The sequence below is a fragment of the Tamandua tetradactyla genome, chromosome 7, assembly GCF_023851605.1.
Source record: "Tamandua tetradactyla isolate mTamTet1 chromosome 7, mTamTet1.pri, whole genome shotgun sequence".
Lineage (NCBI taxonomy): Eukaryota > Metazoa > Chordata > Mammalia > Pilosa > Myrmecophagidae > Tamandua > Tamandua tetradactyla.
This window is the reverse complement of record NC_135333.1, coordinates 74655295-74673243: the sequence shown is the minus strand read 5'-3', so window position 1 is coordinate 74673243 and position 17949 is coordinate 74655295. Positions and strand designations below refer to the sequence as shown.

The 17949-nt window shown below is 37.3% G+C and overlaps 1 protein-coding gene across 3 annotated transcripts in view; it reads left to right on the top strand.

Annotated features, from left to right (window-relative positions):
* LRP6 (LDL receptor related protein 6) overlaps positions 1-17949 on the top strand; it is a 242831-nt gene that overhangs the window by 38639 nt on the left and 186243 nt on the right. The window lies entirely within an intron of this gene.

Genomic DNA, 17949 nt, shown 5'->3' with positions numbered 1-17949 from the left:
ACAAAACTGGCCTCCTGTCAGGAGGAAAGAGTCACCTGCATCAGTTTTCCCTGAAGGTGAGCCCCAGCAGGCTGAAAGACTTTCCTGTGAAGTTGCTGGTCTTTGTTTTTCTTATCCTGCCGAGTATGTGGTGGTTGTCTGCCTGCAGGTCCCACCAGCATAAGATGATGCGGTACCTTTAGCTTTGACAGACTCTCCCTGCTGGGGGTGTGGTGGAGACAGAGGAGAGGTTGTAGGCTGTTTTTTTTTTTTTTTTTTTTTATTAATTAAAAAAAGAATTAACAAAACAATTAGAAATCATTCCATTCTACATGTACAATCAGTAATTCTTAATAACATCACATAGTTGCATATTCATCATTTCTTAGTACATTTGCATCGATTTTGAAAAAGAAATAAAAAGACAACAGAATAAGAATTAAAACAATAATAGAAAGAAAAAAAAACAAAACAAAAAACCTATACCTCACATGCAGCTTCATTCAGTGTTTTAACATAATTGCATTACAATTGGGTAGTATTGTGCTGTCCATTTCTGAGTTTTTATATCCAGTCCCGTTGTACAGTCTGTACCCCTTCAGCTCCAATTACCCCTTCTCTTTTTTTTTTTGTTTTAATTAACGGAAAAAAAGAAATTAACCCAACATTTAGAAATCATACCATTCTACATATGCAATCAGTAATTCTTAACATCATCACATAGATGCATGATCATCATTTCTTAGTACATTTGCATCGGTTTAGAAGAACTAGCAACATAACCGAAAAAGATATAGAATGTTGATATAGAGAAAAAAATAAAGGTAATAATAGAAAAATCAAAACAAAACAAAACAAATCAAAAACCTATAGCTCAGATGCAGCTTCATTCAGTGTTTTAACATGATTACTTTACAATTAGGTATTATTGTGCTGTCCATTTTTGAGTTTTTGTATCTAGTCCTGTTACACCGTCTGTATCCCTTCAACTCCAATTGCCCATTATCTTACCCTGTTTCTACCTCCTGCTGGACTCTGTTACCAATGACATATTCCAAATTTATTCTCGAATGTCTGTTCACATCAGTGGGACCATACAGTATTTGTCCTTTAGTTTTTGGCTAGACTCACTCAGCATAATGTTCTCTAGGTCCATCCACGTTATTACATGTTTCATAAGTTTATCCTGTCTTAAAGCTGCATAGTATTCCATCGTATGTATATACCGCAGTTTGTTTAGCCACTCTTCTGTTGATGGAGATTTTGGCTGTTTCCATCTCTTTGCAATTGTAAATAACGCTGCTATAAACATTGGTGTGCAAATGTCCGTTTGTGTCTTTGCCCTTAAGTCCTTTGAGTAGATTCCCAGCAATGGTATTGCTGGGTTGTATGGCAATTCTATATTCAGCTTTTTGAGGAACCGCCAAACTGCCTTCCACAGTGGTTGCACCATTTGACATTCCCACCAACAGTGGATAAGTGTGCCTCTTTCTCCGCATCCTCTCCAGCACTTGTCATTTTCTGTTTTGTTGATAATGGCCATTCTGGTGGGAGTGAGATGATATCTCATTGTGGTTTTGATTTGCATTTCTCTAATGGCCAGGGACATTGAGCATCTCTTCATGTGCCTTTTGGCCATTTGTATTTCCTCTTCTGATAGGTGTCTGTTCAAGTCTTTTTCCCATTTTGTAATTGGGTTGGCTGTCTTTTTGTTGTTGAGTTGAACAATCTCTTTATAAATTCTGGATACTAGACCTTTATCTGATATATCATTTCCAAATATTGTCTCCCATTGTGTAGGCTGTCTTTCTACTTTCTTGATGAAGTTCTTTGATGCACAAAAGTGCTTAATTTTGAGGAGCTCCCATTTATTTATTTCCTTCTTCAGTACTCTTGCTTTAGGTTTAAAGTCCATAAAACCGCCTCCAGTTGTAAGATCCATAAGATATCTCCCAACATTTTCCTCTAACTGTTTTATGGTCTTAGACCTAATGCTTAGATCGTTGATCCATTTTGAGTTAACTTTTGTATAAGGTGTGAGATGCAGGTCTTCTTTCATTCTTTTACATATGGATATCCAGTTCTCTAGGCACCATTTATTGAAGAGACTGTTCTGTCCCAGGTGACTTGGCTTGACTGCCTTATCAAAGATCAAATGTCCATAGATGAGAGGGTCTATATCTGAGCACTCTATTCGATTCCATTGGTCGATATATCTATCTTTATGCCAATACCATGCTGTTTTGACCACTGTGGCTTCATAATATGCCTTAAAGTCCGGCATCGCGAGACCTTCAGCTTCGTTTTTTTTCCTCAAGATGTTTTTAGCAATTCGGGGCACCCTGCCCTTGCAGATAAATTTGCTTATTGGTTTTTCTAATTCTGAAAAATAAGTTGTTGGGATTCTGACTGGTATTGCATTGAATCTGTAGATCAGTTTAGGTAGGATTGACATCTTAATTATATTTAGTCTTCCAATCCATGAACATGGTATGCCCTTCCATCTATTTAGGTCTTCTGTGATTTCTTTTAGCAGTTTTTTGTAGTTTTCTTTATATAAGTTTTTTGTCTCTTTGGTTAAATTTATTCCTAGGTATTTTATTCTTTTAGTTGCGATTGTAAATGGGATTCGTTTCTTGATTTCCCCCTCAGCTTGTTCATTACTAGTGTATAGGAAAGCTACAGATTTTTGAATGTTGATCTTGTAGCCTGCTACTTTGCTGTACTCATTTATTAGCTCTAGTAGTTTTGTTGTGGATTTTTCCGGGTTTTCGACGTATAGTATCATATCGTCTGCAAACAGTGATAGTTTTACTTCTTCCTTTCCAATTTTGATGCCTTGTATTTCTTTTTCTTGTCTAAGTGCTTTGGCTAGAACCTCCAACACAATGTTGAATAATAGTGGTGATAGTGGACATCCTTGTCTTGTTCCTGATCTTAGGGGGAAAGTTTTCAATTTTTCCCCATTGAGGATGATATTAGCTGTGGGTTTTTCATATATTCCCTCTATCATTTTAAGGAAGTTCCCTTGTATTCCTATCTTTTGAAGTGTTTTCAACAGGAAAGGATGTTGAATCTTGTCGAATGCCTTCTCTGCATCAATTGAGATGATCATGTGATTTTTCTGCTTTGATTTGTTGATATGGTGTATTACATTAATTGATTTTCTTATGTTGAACCATCCTTGCATACCTGGGATGAATCCTACTTGGTCATGATGTATAATTCTTTTTATGTGTTGTTGGATACGATTTGCTAGAATTTTATTGAGGATTTTTGCATCTATATTCATTAGAGAGATTGGTCTGTAGTTTTCTTTTTTTGTAATATCTTTGCCTGGTTTTGGTATGAGGGTGATGTTGGCTTCATAGAATGAATTAAGTAGTTTTCCCTCCACTTCGATTTTTTTGAAGAGTTTGAGGAGGATTGCTACTAATTCTTTCTGGAACGTTTGGTAGAATTCACATGTGAAGCCATCTGGTCCTGGACTTTTCTTTTTAGGAAGCTTTTGAATGACTAATTCAATTTCTTTACTTGTGATTGGTTTGTTGAGGTCATCTATGTCTTCTTGAGTCAAAGTTGGTTGTTCATGTCTTTCCAGGAACCCGTCCATTTCCTCTAAATTGTTGTATTTATTAGCGTAAAGTTGTTCATAGTATCCTGTTATTACCTCCTTTATTTCTGTGAGGTCAGTAGTTATGTCTCCTCTTCCATTTCTGATCTTATTTATTTGCATCCTCTCTCTTCTTCTTTTTGTCAATCTTGATAAGGGCCCATCAATCTTATTGATTTTCTCAGAGAACCAACTTCTGGTCTTATTGATTTTCTCTATTATTTTCATATTTTCAATTTCATTTATTTCTGCTCTGATCTTTGTTATTTCTTTCCTTTTGCTTGCTTTGGGATTAGTTTGCTGTTCTTTCTCCAGTTCTTACAAGTGAACAGTTAATTCCTGCATTTTTGCCTTTTCTTCTTTTCTGATATAGGCATTTAGAGCAATAAATTTCCCTCTTAGCACTGCCTTTGCTGCGTCCCATAAGTTTTGATATGTTGTGTTTTCATTTTCATTTGCCTCGAGGTATTTACTAATTTCTCTTGCAATTTCTTCTTTGACCCACTCGTTGTTTAAGAGTGTGTTGTTGAGCCTCTACGTATTTGTGAATTTTCTGGCACTCTGCCTATTATTGATTTCCAACTTCATTGCTTTATGATCCGAGAAAGTGTTGTGTATGATTTCGATCTTTTTAAATTTGTTAAGACTTGCTTTGTGACCCAGCATATGGTCTATCTTTGAGAATGATCCATGAGCACTTGAGAAAAAGGTGTATCCTGCTGTTGTGGGATTTAATGTTCTATAAATGTCTGTTAAGTCTGGCTCCGTTATAGTAATATTCAGATTCTCTATTTCTTTATTGATCCTCTGTCTAGATGTTCTGTCCATTGATGAGAGTGGTGAATTGAAGTCTCCAACTATTATGGTATTTGTGTCTATTTCCCTTTTCAATGTTTGCAGTGTATTCCTCACGTATTTTGGGGCATTCTGGTTCGGTGCGTAAATATTTATGATTGTTATGTCTTCTTGTTTAATTTTCCTTTTATTAGTATATAGTGTCCGTCTTTGTCTCTTTTAACTGTTTTACATTTGAAGTCTAACTTGTTGGATATTAGTATAGCCACTCCTGCTATTTTCTGGTTGTTATTTGCATGAGATATCTTTTCCCAACCTTTCACTTTCAACCTATGTTTATCTTTGGGTCTAAGATGTGTTTCCTGTAGACCACATATAGAAGGATCCTGTTTTTTAATCCATTCTGCCATTCTGTGTCTTTTGATTGGGGAATTCAGTCCATTAACATTTAGTGTTATTACTGTTTGGGTAATATTTTCCTCTACCATTTTGCCTTTTGTATTATATATATCATATCTGATTTTCCTTCTTTCTACACTCTTCTCCATACCTCTCTCTTCTGTCTTTTCGGTTCTGACTCTAGTGCTCCCTTCAGTATTTCTTGCAGAGCTGGTCTCTTTGTCACAAATTCTCTCAGTGACTTTTTGTCTGAGAATGTTTTAATTTCTCCCTCATTTTTGAAGGACAATTTTGCTGGATATAGGAGTCTTGGTTGGCAGTTTTTCTCTTTTAGTAATTTAAATATATCATCCCACTGTCTTCTAGCCTCCATGGTTTCTGCTGAGAAATCTACACATAGTCTTATTGGGTTTCCCTTGTATGTGATGGGTTGTTTTTCTCTTGCTGCTTTCCAGATCCTCTCTTTCTCTTAGACCTCTGACATTCTAACTAGTAAGTGTCTTGGAGAACGCCTATTTGGGTCTCATCTCTTTGGGGTGCGCTGCACTTCTTGGATCTGTAATTTTAGGTCTTTCATAACAGTTGGGAAGTTTTCAGTGACAATTTCTTCCATTAGTTTTTCTCCTCCTTTTCCCTTCTCTTCTCCTTCTGGGACACCCACAACACGTATATTTGTGCGCTTCGTATTGTCCTTGAGTTCCCTGATACCCTGTTCAAATTTTTCCATTCTTTTTCCGATAGTTCCGTTTGTTTTTGGAACTCAGATGTTCCATCCTCCAAATCACTAATTCTATCTTTTGTCTCTTTGAATCTATCATTGTAGGTATCCATTGTTTTTTCTTTCTTTTCTACTTTGTCCTTCACTTCCATAAGTTTTGTGATTTGTTTTTTCAGTTTTTCTATTTCTTCTTTATGTGCAGCCCATGTCTTCTTCATGTCCTCCCTCAATTTATCGATTTCATTTTTGAAGAGGTTTTCCATTTCTGTTTGTATATTCAGCATTAGTTGTCTCAGCTCCTGTATCTCATTTGAACTATTGGTTTGTTCCTTTGACTGGGCCATATTTTCAATTATTTGAGCATGATCCGTTATCTTCTGTTGGCGTCTGCGCATGTAGACAGATTTCCCTGGGTATTGGATCCAAAAGTTTGGAATATTTTTTTGTGAAATCTCTGGGTTCTGTTTTTCTTATCCTGCCCAGTAGGTGGCGCTCATGGCACACGTTTGTCTGCGGGTCCCACCAGTAAAAGGTGCTGTGGGACCTTTAACTTTGGAAAACTCTCACTGTCCAGGAGGTTCGCTAGCCGAAGCGGCTTGAGCCGACCCGGGGTCCGAACGCGGGGAGGGTTGCTGGCCGCTGCAGCCCGGGAGAGCGCCCATCCAAATTTCCTAGTCGGCCCAGGGCGATAAGTGTGGCGGGACGGCGCCAGCGGCAGCAGCCCGCCCGGGAGAATGCACGTTCCCGGGGAGTCACGGGTTTGGAAGGGGCCTCCCCCACCCGTCACCGTTCTCCGTGGCCTGGGGATTTCCGATCAGTTCTCTCAGTTGGTCCGGGGGGCCGCGCGTGGTGTGGGCGCCAGCCGCCGCGGTTTCAGGGGACCGCCTCTCCAATTCTCCCAGTCGGCCCGGGAAGGGGGAAGGGAGTGACTCCGGCCGCTTGCCGCCCCACCCGGTGAAGCCCGCGCGCCTCGGCGATCTCACCCGAGCGGCTTCTCTCAGGCAGCCAGCCGTTCCAGGATGGGGTACGCTGTCTTTTTTATCTCTGTTGTAGCTTTAGGAGCTGTTCTGTGTCGTTTCTACTCCCCTAGTAGCTGTCCTGGAGAAGAAACTAAGATCCGTGTGTCTTACTAAGCCACCATCTTCTCCGGAAGTCCTCTCTAGGCTGGTTTTAATGGCTTCAAATTACCAAGCCCTGGTATCTGAATTCCTTGAGGGAGGGATTCCACCTGAGTTGGGCTTCACACACACCCCTCCCCCAGTCCCCCCCCCGCCCCCCCCAAGAAGGCACAGGCTCCAGACAAGCCCTCAGAGGAGCTTGTTTCTGTCTCTGCCTGGGGCAGTTGCAGCCTGAGAAGCCCTGCTGCTGTGTCCAAAGACAGTCAAGCCTTTGTAGAAACAGCCACAAAAACCTCTGTTTCCTTTTTTTTCTTTTTCCGTCAGCCCTGCCCCATTGGCACCGGGGCAAAAATGAGCGACCTCTGCTTTGACCAGGTTCACCTGAGCTGGGGGCCTATTTTTATTAGTCAGAATTTGTGAATTAATTGCGCACTTGAATCTTAGTTGTGTTCAGCCCCTGCTGCTGGTAAAGTCTCTTTCCTTTCCCAACTGGGAAGTAGCCTGTTGGGGAGGGGTGTCGGCCACCACGGCTTGGGGAACTCATGGTTCTTGGGGGGCTCACAGCCAGTCCAGGTGGTCCAGACTGGGGTACGCTGTGTGTCCGGTCACTGACATCGCCCCAGGAGCTGTTCTATACTGTTTCTGGTTATTTAATAGTTTTTCTGGAGGACGAACTAAAACGTGCACATTGCTAAGCTGCCATCTTGTTTCTCTCCCTATTCAATTTTCTTCTTGTTATATTCTTGATATATTAAACCCTTATTGGATATGTGGTTTTCAAATATTTTCTCCCATATTGTTAATTGTCATTTTACTTGCATGATAGAATTCTCTGTATAAAAGTTTTTATTTTTGATGAGTTCCCATTTATCTATTTTTTTCTTCTTTGCTTGTGCTTTGGGTGCAAAGTCTAAGAAACCATTGTCTAACACAAGGTGCTGAAATGGTTTCCTGTGCTTTCTTATAGGAGTTTCATGGAAATGGCTCTTATATCTAGGTCTTTAATCCTTTTTTTTTGGTTTTTTAAAAGGGGAATTTAGTAAGTTGCTAATTTACAGTTCTGAGGCCAAGAAAATGTCCCAGTTAAAACACGTCTATAGAAATGTGCAATCAAAGGCATCCAGGGAAAGATACCTTGGTTCAAGAAGGCCAGTGAAGTTCAGGGTTTCTCTCTCAAATGAAACGGTACATGGTGAACACAGTCACAGTTTCTCTCTCATCTGAAAAGGCAATGGTGAACATGGTGAGGGTTTCTCTCTTATCTGGAAGGGTATGTGGTGAACACGGAGTCATCTGCTAGCTTCCTCTCCTTGCTTCATGTTTCATGAAGCTCCTGGGAGGCATTTTCCTTTTTTTTAATACATGGGCAGGCATGTATAAAAATCGAACCTGGGTCCTCTGGCATGGCAGGCAAGTGTTCTTGTCTGCTGAGCCACCGTGGCCCGCCCGGCATTTTCTTTCTTCATCTCCAAAGGTTGCTTGTTGGTGAACTCTGCTTCTTGTGGCTATGTCGTTCTGCTCTGCTCTCTCTGAATCTCTGTCATCCTTTAAAATGTTTCCTCTTTTATAGAACTTCAGAAACTAATCAAGACCCACCAAAATGGGTAGAGATATGCCTTGACCTAACACAGTTTAACAACCACTCTTGATTAATCACATCTCTGGGGAGATGATCTAATTACAGTTTCAAACATACAGTATTGAATAGGGATTAGAAGAAACTGCTGCCTTTACAAAATGGGATTAGAATTAAAACATGGTTATTCTAGGGTACTTACATCATTTCAAACCAGCACACCTGGGAATGGTACCATTGGGTGGAGATAGTCCGATGGCAGAGTATGTGTGTGGTTGGGTACCAGAGATGAGCAAGAAGGTCTTCAGGGAACCTGGAAGATGAAGAGGGATTACTCTTGAGACTTTGATCCATTTTGAGTTAATTTTTGTACATTGTGTGAGATAGGGGTCCTCCTTCATTCTTTTGCATATGAATACCCAGTTCTCCTAGCACCATTTGTTTAAAAGGCTATTGTTTCTCAGTTGTGTGCACTTGGCAGCTTTGTTAAAATTCAGTTGGCCGTAGATGTGAGGGTCTATTTCTGAACTTTCATTTCAGTTCTGTTCGTCTATATATCTGTTCTTGTGCCAGTACCATGCTGTTTTGACCACTGTAGCTTTGTATTAAGTTTCAAAGTCAGGAAATGAGAATCTTCCAACATCTTTCCAAGAAAAATACTAGTCCTCTAACTTTTCCAAAAAATTGAAGCATGAACACTGCCTAATGCATTCTATGTGCCCAACATCATCCTATTACCAAGCCATATAAAGATCCTACAAGAAAAGAGAATCACAGACGTTTTTCTCAACAAAATGCTAGGACATTGACTCCAACAGCACATTAAAAGACTGTACCCCATGATCAAGAAGGATTTACCAAGATATGCAAGGATGGCTCAGCATGAGAAAATAAATTAATGTAATATACTGCATATTAGCAGAAGAAGGGAAAAAACCACATGATCATTTCAGTTGATATAGGAAAGACATTTGACAAAAACCAAGAAATTGAAGAGGGAAAGCTGCCTAACTCATTCCATCACCCTAATACCAAAGGCAGACAAAGATAACTACTAGAACAGAGAATTACAGACCAATTTCTCTAATGAATATAGACGCCAAGTCCTCCACAAAATACTTGCAAATCAAATACAACACCACATTAAAAGAATTTTGCACCATGACCAAGTGGGTTTTATTCCAGATATGTAAGGGTTCAACACAAAAAAACCTATTAATCTATTACACCACGTCAGCAAATCAAAGGGGAAATGCCACATGAAATTGATGCAGAAAAAGCATTTGACAAAATTCAACATCCTTTCTTGATGAAAACAATTCAAAGGATAGGAATAGAAGGAAACTTCCTCACATAATAAAAGGCATATATCAAAAACCCACAGCTATCATCATACTTGATGTGGAGAGACTGAAAACTTTCCCTCTAAGTTCTGTTGTCACCTTCCACTGTCACCATTGTTATTCAACATTTTCCTGGAAGTCCTAGCTAGAGCAGTTAGGTGAGAAAAAAAAAAATAAAAGCTACCCTAATTGGAAAGGAAGAAATAAAACTTTCACTGTTTGCAGATGACATAATCCTATGTGTAGAAAGTCCTGAAAAATCTACAGCAAAGGTACTAGAGCTAGTAAATGAGTTCAGCAAAGTGGCAGCATACAAGATCAACATGTAAAAATCAGTAATGTGTCGGTACAATAGTAATGAACAAACTGAGGAGGAAATCACACAAAAAAATTCCGTTTTCAGTAGCAATCAAAACAATCAAATATCTAGGAATAAATAACCAAATATATAAAGGACCTGTATACAGAAAACTACAAACATTGCTAAAAGAAATCAGGGAAGATCTAAATAAATGGGAGGGCGTACTGTGTTCATGGATTGGAAGACTAAATATAGTTAACATGTCAATTCTACCCAAGGTGATTTCTAGATTCAGTATAATACCATTCAAAATCCTAACAACTCCCTTTGCAGAAATAGGAAAAAAACGAGCAGTCAAATTTATTTGGAAGGACAAGGTGCACAAATAGCTAACAGCATCTTGAGAAAGAAAAATAAAAGTGGAGGCAATTTTTTTTGTGTGTATATTTTGACATTGTACCCTGCCACTTTGCTGAATTCACTTATGAGCTCTAATTGTTTTCTTATGAATTGATTCCCTTGGATTTTCTATACATAAGATCATGTCATCTGCAAAGAGATTTAGTTTTACTTTTTCTGTTCAGTTTTCTTTTTATTGCCTAATTGCTCAGGAAGGACTTGTACTACAGTACTGAATAGCAGTCATGAAAGCTATTCTTGACCTTAAGGGAAAAGCTTTATATTTTTTACTATTGCCTATGATGTTAGTTGTGGATTTTTCGTAAATGGTATTTATTGTGTCAAGAAAGTTCCTTTCTATTTCAAATTTTCTGAGTGTTTTATCAAGAAAGGGTGCTGGGTTTTTGGTGAATGTTTTTTCTGCATCTGTTGAGAAAATCATCTGCTTTTTTTTCCTTTTTAACTTCATTCTATTTATGTAGTTTATTACATTGATGGAGTTTAGCTTGTTGAACTACCCTTGTATTCCTGTGATGAATTCCCCTTGGTCATGTTATAATTTTAATATGCTTTTGGGTTTGATTTACTGGTGAGTTTTTTTTTTTCCCCTGTATTTATAGGGAAATTAACCTATAATTTTCTTTTCTTGTGATATCTTTACCTAGCTTTGGTGTCAGAGTAATGCTACACTGGTGGAATGAATTAGGAAATGTTCCCTTCTCTTGAATTCTTGGAAGAGTTTGAGAAGAATTAATTCCCCTTAATTTTTGTGTAGAATTCTCCAGTGAAGGCTTTTGATCCTGGACTTTTCTTTGGCTGAAGGTTCTTGGTTGTTGATTTAGTCTCTATATGTATTATACATTTGTTGATGTTTTCTGTTACTTCTTGAGTCCATTTGTGTAACCTTACGTATGTCTAGGAATTTTTCCATTTCCTATTTATTTGATTCTTAATGTTTGCCTATAACTGTTTTTATTTCTGTAAGGTTAGTAGTGGTATCACCACTTTCCTTTCTGTTTTCAGTTTCCTTTCCTTTCAGTTTCTGTTTACATCTTTTCTCTTTTTTTTACTTGGTCAGTCTAGCTAAAGTTTTGTTAATTTTATTGATTCAGTTTTCAAGAGCCAGCTTTTTGTTCTCACAGTTGTTTTCCCATTCTCTATTTCATATCTTTGCTTTATTTCCTTTTTCCTACTAACTTTGGGTTTAGTTTTATGTTTTCTCTAGTTCCTCAAGATATATTTTTTGATTATTAATTTGATATCTTTCTGCTTTTTTAATCTGGGCATTCATAGCACTCAGTGCCCCTCTCAGCACTGCCTTTGCTGAATCTTTTGTTTTGATATGTTGTGTCTTTGTTTTGTTTGTTTCTAAGCATTTTTCTAACTTAATTTGTAATTTCTTCTTTAACCCATTGGTTAATTGAGTGTTTAATTTCCACATACTTGTAAAATTTCCATTTTTCCTTTTGTTACTGATTTCTTGCTGTTTTCTATTGTATTTTGAGAAGTTCCTTTTTAATGATTTCATTATTTAAAATTCTGTTTAGCCATTTCTTTGCTTAACATACAATTTATCCTAGCGAAAAGTCCATATAGGCTAGAAAAATGTTTGTCCTGTTGTTGTTGGGTGAAGTGTTTTATATATTTCAGTTAGAACTAGTGTATGTATAGTTGTTGTTCAAGTCCTCTGTTTCCTTATTGATCTTCTGTTTAGATATTCTGTGTAGTGTTGAAAGTGGTGTTTTCAAATCTATTTTTATAGAACTGTCTATTTCTTTGGTTCTGTCAGTGTTTGCTTCATTTATTTTGGTGTTTTGCTTTTAGGTGCATATCTGTATACAGTTGTTAAGCCTTCTTGCCAGTTATACCTTTATGGACAGAAAATGCCCTTCTTTGTCTCTTTTAACAGTTTTTGATTTGAAGTGTATTTTGTTAAATATTAATATGGCCATCCCTGTTTTCTTTTGATATTTGCATGAAATAATTTTCATCATCCTTTCACTTTCAGCTTTTGTATCTATGGCTCTAAGATGTGTCTCTTATAAACAGCATGTTGTTGGGTCATATTTCTTTATCAGTTCTGTCAATCTCCATTTTGGGATTGGAGAATTTACTCTATCTTTAGGGATATTATTGATCAGGTAAGATTTACTTCTGCCATTTTGCTAATTGTTTTTTGTTAATCTTACACCTTTTTGTCTCTTTTTGTACTATGCCTTTGTTTAGATGGCCTTTGTTTTATAATAAGCCATTTTGCATTACTTTTCTTTTTGTATAAATGTTTTAGATTCTTTTCTTCGTGGTTACAATGGAGATTGCAATTAGCATACTAAATCTATGATAATTTAGTTTGTGTTGATTCCAGCTCTACTCTAATAGTATCTATAGCTCTCCATCCTCCCTTCTATGTTTTTCATGTCACAAGTTACATCTTTATGCGTTGTATGCTTAGTAATAAAGATTAACACGTACTTTCTTGCATTTGAGTTTTAAGGCTTATAAGAAAAGGTAGTGTTATAAATGAAGAATGAATTGATACTGTCATATATATTTACTCATATTGTTACTTGCACCTAAGGTCTTTGTTTCTTCATCCAGCATCAAGACATGGTCTCCATATGGTCTAATGTTTTTTCAACATGGCGTTCTCTCTTTAACATTTCATATAAGACAGGACAAGTGGTAATAAACTCCCTCAGGTTTTGTTTATCTGGAAATTTCTCCCTCATTTCTGAAGGGCAGCTTTGCCAGGTATATTATTCTTGGGTAACAGGTTTTTTTCTTTCAGCTCTTTAAATGTTTTTCCACTGTGTTCTGACTTTCATGATTTTTTTGTTGAGAAATTGGATGTTAATCTTATAAAGAATCTCTTAATAAGGATCCATATGCATAATGGTTGGGTATTATTCATACTTACTAATGTGTGTTGATGATTTTTTAAAATTACAAGTCAGAATATGTAAATAAATTCAACAATCATGAAGTGATTTATGATCTAGTATTGATTTGGTGTGCTTTGTTTTTATGATCTGATTCTAAATGTCTTAATTAACCACTGTTGTGTGTAATTACATCTTTTTAAGAATGAGCATTAACCCCTTTAGTCTACATGTATTGAAACTGGATGTTTCTGAACATTTTTGTCTTGGGAAATTGGGCTTAGATTGAATATACATACCAAATTTAGTTTGTGAAGAGTTTGGAAAATTTATTATTTTATCTTTACCTAATAGAAATTACATGGTTTGGATGGTGAAACTATAAAATGACTTGTGCCATGTCTGATTATCTGCTTATGAGATAGTTTCACTTTCCTGACATAAGAATTTTTTAACACCTTAAACTGAATATATGTTTACTTGCTTTAATTCCCTCTTAATTAAATTTAAGCCTGTCTTTCTCCTTCATTCCATTGAAAATTTATTTTGCAGAGAACGTTACAAGTTGATTGCAGTCCAGGCACAGCAATAAAATTACATTTGTCAGGAAACTGGTGAACAGCATGTAACAACCTGGTACTGGTTTTCATGATTTTTAATGAATAGCAGATGTGTATACTATTGCAAAGTGGAGCTGCAGCCACATATATTTAATTCTTTTTCTGTATCAAGTAGATATGTTTATCCTCTTAAGTCAAACTAGAGCCCAGCGAAGCCTAAATAAATTGGGGTCCAAAGGACTGTGTGTAATTGGAAAATTACTAATAATTGTTGAAGAGAGATTTTTTTCCTATTTGAAGCTATAGTCTGGCTCCAGTGAGATATTTATCATACACTCTGTGGTTTCCCAAAACATACTAAAATTGAGTTTTAAATGTGATGCTTATAAAAGTCCCTACAAACTATATTACCTAGCTAGTTGAATTTGACAACTTTATTGCTAAATAGTTTTGGGTAACCATTAAGTTTTTAAAGTAGATTAACAGCAAAAAACAGAAATGGAACAACCACCAAACCAAATGACACCGTTTATTATTTTTTAGAGAGCCTAAAATATAATGATGAAGTAGTCAAGAGTTTGCTTCTTGGTCTCATTTTTAAGTGACTGCCTTAAGAGAAGGTTCTCAAGCCTCAGTGTCAAATAGTCTTCATTTTTTTTTTTTTTTTTGGGCATGGGCAGGCACCAGGAATCGAACCTGGGTCTCTGGCGTGGCAGGCAAGAACTCTGCCTGCTGAGCCACTGTGGCCCATCCAAATAGTCTTCATTTTAATAATGGAAAATTTTTATGTTATATCCCTACAGGGGATGTTTTTTTCCCTCAGGTTTTTTTTGTGCATCCTAAAGTTTGTATTCTGCTAGCACTCTGATGTTTTACTGTACTGCTCTTTAAAACAGTAAGTTTGTATCCTTCCTATCCACACCTGCTTTTTAAAAGTTAATTGTGTCTTAAAAGTAGCAACCTCTAAATGTTGCCTTTATAGAATTTAACACCTTAGTTTGTCATTCAAGGCCTTTGGTATTTAGCTTTTACTACTGCAACCTCATTTCTCTGAATTCTTTTACATAATGTAACTGTTAAAGTCAGAAACTTTATATTTTAAAATGCAATGGCCTTATCTCTCCTCTCCACTTCAGATACCACTCTTTTTTTTTTTTTTTTTTTTTTTAAAGGAAAGACAGAGAGAAGGAAGGAAGGATAGAAGGAAGGAAGAGAGGAAGAAAGGGAAACATTTTTTAAACATTTTCTTGTTTTATTGTATTTTGTTTCTCCGTTTTCGTTACATGGGCTGGGGCCGGGAATCGAACCGAGGTCCTCCGGCATAGCAGGCAAGCACTTTGCCCGCTGAGCCACCGCGGCCCGCCCTCAGATACCACTCTTGATGACTTAGTTGATGTTCATTGCCCAAATGATGCTTTCCATTGTTAACTATACCAGTTAATGTAAAATTTCTGGAGATTTTGAAGCCACAGAATTATTTTGAAAAATGACTAAAAAACTCCTTAAAAGTGTGCAGATTTCTTTTAAAATTATTTATGTCATAGAGTAATGTGAAAAATTTAAAAAGTTTACTGGGAATATTTTAAGCTTTTTTGTAAAACTTGAAGTTTTTTCTCAGTTATGTATTTCTGATAATCGAGAGTGAACCTTTTCTAAAAATAGATTTTCATGTAATTTTATTGAGATATAGTCACATGCCATATAATCATCCAAAGTGTACATTCAGTGGTTCACAGTATTGTCATAGAGTTATGCAATATCACAATAAATTTTTGAACACTTTCATTACTCTAGAAACAATAGAAATAAGAGTAAAAATAAAAGTAAAAAGTAAAACCCAAAACTTCCCAAACCCCCATATATCCCCTATTATTTATTTATTTTTGTCTTTATTTTCTTACTCATTTGTTGATACACTGGATGAAGGGAGTGCAAGTCACAAGTTTTTCACGATCCCATAATTACCCCATAAAAGCTGTGTAGTTATACAATCATGTAGAATCAAGGCTACTGGATTACAGTTCAACAGTTTCTGGCATTTCCCTCTATCTACTCCAATACACCAAAAGCTGAAAGGGCTATCTATATAATGCATAAGAATAACCTCCTGAATGACTTCTCACTCTATGAAATCTCTCAGCCGCTGGAACTTTGTTGAGCTTCCTTTCTCTTTTCCTTTTGGCCAAGAAATCTTTCTCAATCCCACGAAGCCAGGTCCAGGCTTATCCCTGGGAGTCATGTCCCACATTGCCAGGGAGATTTACACCCCTAGGACAATGTTCCATTTAGGGAGAATGGCAGTGAGTTTAACTGTGGAGTTGGGTTAGAGAGAGCAACAAAAGAATGTTCTCTGAGGGTGATTCTTAGGCATAACTGTAAGTAGTCTTGGCTTTTGTTTGTGGGAGTTAAGTTTCGTAAGGGCAAGTCCCAAGATTGAGGGTTTGGCCTATTAAATTGGTAATCCCCAATGCTTACAAGAATATCAGGTCTTTCCCTGATGGGAAAGTCTAATATTTTTACATTTTCCTCTAGTCTCTCAAGAGGACTTTGCAGATACTTTTTAATCTTTGCCCAGATTACCCTGGGGTACATCAGGGTATCACACTAGCCTGTACAACAAGCTCGCACTTCCTGTTCAAAGTTCCATGTAATTATGGTGTTTGAATAAACTGCCCATACAAGTTAATGAGGTACAAAAAATAGAAATTTTGCACCAAATAAACACCTTTTCCTTTGATTTCATACAGAAGTTGACTTTTTAAAATACGGTTCATATCATCCTTTATCTTTAGTCTGATTTACCTTAGTCCTAACCAGATGTTTCATGTTTATCTCTAATTGAAGTCTGATATCTTTTCCTGCTTTTCTTTTTTCTTTAACATGGGCAGGCACCGGGAATCGAACCCGGCTCCTCTGGCGTGGCAGGCAAGCATTCTTGCCTGCTGAGCCACCGTGGCCCGCCCTTTTTCCTGCTTTTCTGACAGTTACTGTATGGAGGTAATGCTGGCTTTCATAGTGTAAAACTAACTCTGAGTCTCAGGTGCCAAACAAATAACTGAAGTTCTAGGGAATGACCAGGTTATATACAACAAAGCTCCGCATATCAGAATTTAGAAATATCAGTTAGAATTCTGTAATAAATTGTAAGTTGTACACTGTAAGAGCTTGCAATCTAGGAACCTTTAAATAAGCCTTCCCCTAATAACCTGTTCTCTCAGATTCAATTCTCAGAGTTTGCACATTATAATTAGTTCACATTAAGGAAGCATTTTATCTCTCTCTTCATTTCTGGCTTATTTCACTCACCATGCTGTCCTCAAGGTTCATCCCCCTAGTTGTCTGCCTCACAACTTCATTCCTTCATGCAGCCACTCAGTGTTCCATTGTATGTATACACCACAGTTCACCCTTCCATTCAGTAGTCAGTCTACCCTTAGACCACTCCATCCACTACAAATCATGAATACTGCCACCATAAACACCAGTGTGCAAATGTCCATTAGTGTCCCTGCCTTCAGTTCTTCTAAGTATGTCCCTGCTTTCAGTTCTTCTAAGTACATACCTAGTAAGAGGATTGCAGGATTATATGCAACCCCATAATTAGCCTTCCCTGGCACTACCGCACTGCCCTCCAAAGGGGCTGTGCCATTCTACTTTTCTACCAACAGCGAATAGTTATATCTCCACGTTTTTTCCAGCACTTGTATCTTTCTCTTTATTTTTATTTTTTGTATGCTGTATGGCGGGGTCACATTTCATTATTTTTCCATATGAGTATTCCGTTATCACAGCACTGTTTGTTGAATTTTTATTGGTTTGTTTTTTATTTATTTTGCTTTTTTTGGGGGGGGTGGGGTGGGGGTGGGGGTGGGAGTGCATGGAATGGAAATCGAACCCAGGTCTCCTGCATGGCAGGTGACAGTTCTACCACTGGGCTACCCTTGTACTCCCTTCTGTTTATTTTTAAAACAATTTTATTAATACACTATACAACCCATCCTAAGAAAACAGTCTATGATTTCTGGTATAATTACATAGTTACGCATTCACCACCACAATCTGTATGAGGACATTTTCGTTTCTTCTAAAAAGGAAGAAAAGGAGGAAGAACAAAAAGAATAAAGGGTAAAATAAAGAGGGGAAACAGTACCACTACCAAGAATCCCATGCCCCTGCCTTACATTCCCCTCTTATTGACATTTAGCTTTGGTGTATTGCCTTTTTACAGTTAATGGAAGCCTGTTACAACATGTTGTAATAGGCTTCCAT